We start from the raw sequence: 1,765 nt of genomic DNA on the forward strand, positions 1-1,765 counted from the left end.
TTTCCTTCAATACATATAGCAACAACATACGCAATCTCCATTACTAACACCCTACTAACTAGCCGAAACAATGCTTCTGCGTGTATAGAGCCTTGACATGTTTGTTTACAGACCAATTTGTCTTGTTATCATCACAAACACACTGCTGGTTTGGCAATTTGCAGTGACCTGTAATGGAACCTCAGCTGTTGCGTTTATTTACTCTGACCAGGTAGTTAGCGAGGCCTTGATATAGTGGCTAGTGGTTATTGCTACCACGATAATGTTACTGTTAGGAGTAGATATGTATATATTTTGTAAATGATTTCTGTTTTACTGAGTTGGAATTATGTCTATGTGCGTTGGAAATTTAATTTTGCTTCTTGTATCTTTCCTTTTTCTTGTGCTTTTCTCTATCTGTTGTTAGCTATTGTTGATTTGATTTTCTTATGTGGCTGTTTGTGTGATTGAGTGTGATTGTGCGTGTGTGTGTTTTGCTGGAAAATATACATGAAATTTGTAGTTTCATGTGTATGAAATATACATAAAATGTTTATTTTCAAGTGTATGAAATACACATGAAATACATGTGTATTTTCCCACACACTCTTCTTATCAAGCACATCTTACACTCTTTCCCTGCAAACTAGCATCCACCGCTCCCCCCTCTTTCACACACACACCCCCCCCCCACCCCAAGCACCCCCCTCCCTTCCCAGACTCCATCGCCTTCCGTTCATTTCATCTTCCAGAAACTCAGAATTAGTTTACCATTGTGAGAATTCACTGTTCGAGAATCGTTCTGTGAACGGGTTTAGTTCTGAATTTTCTGTAGATATGTTGGTGTTAACTGAAACATGTTATCTTTCTGTGAATATGTTTGTGTTATCTTGGTCCCTTTTCATCGCCGTACACATTCTCTGCTACAGACAATTATTAATATATCCACTTGCGAGGTCTGGCACTCTTATATAATGAATGGTTATCTTGAAAGTGTTTGCTATTTAGTAAATGTTAATTATAATAAAAATATTAGAATTATTATATTATTAAATTATTATATTGAAATATATATTTTTCCAGAGTAGGTGACAGGAATCCTGTTGGATAATTCGAGATCCACTTAGACACATGATGCTTTCCACAACAGTTGCCTAACTCCAAGATATATATATTTTTAGGTAGATATAAACAGAGCCATCAGGCAAAGAAAACGTTTCTCAAACGCTACTCCAAACGTTAGACTCCTACTTTGAGAGTCTAACGCGGGTCCTCTTGAATGAGACGCCACTGACCCACAGAACCCCTCTCAGTTACACTAGTGGTCAACGAAATCAGTAGTTAACCAGTGGGAAACAATCAACCAGAGTGAGGCCGGCTAGTTAGCTCAACCATGAAACAGACATCAGTCAGCCATAGTCATCCATTCATTCCACAGTCATCCATTCATTCCACAGTCATCCATTCATTCCATCTCCATCTTAGCTCCCTCGGCACCGATCCCCTTCACTCTACTGGGTGAGGGGAAGTACCGGGTGAGATGGGGAAGTACAAGGTAAGGGAAGTAGACAAATGTGGGACGTTGGGGGGGGGGGAGAAGGGGACAGACCAAACGATGGGGGCGGTGATTCGATAAAGATCCGGACAAACTGAAGCTCCCTTTGTTGCCTTCGGATTCATTTCGACTCGCTGGCCGCAGTAAATAAGAGACCCGAAGCTTCGCTCAATTGAACCCTCCCTCTTTCTCTCTCTCTCTCTCTCTGTCACTCCCTCCTTTCATCTTTCA

This window comes from Procambarus clarkii, chromosome 6 (assembly GCF_040958095.1).
Source record: "Procambarus clarkii isolate CNS0578487 chromosome 6, FALCON_Pclarkii_2.0, whole genome shotgun sequence".
Lineage (NCBI taxonomy): Eukaryota > Metazoa > Arthropoda > Malacostraca > Decapoda > Cambaridae > Procambarus > Procambarus clarkii.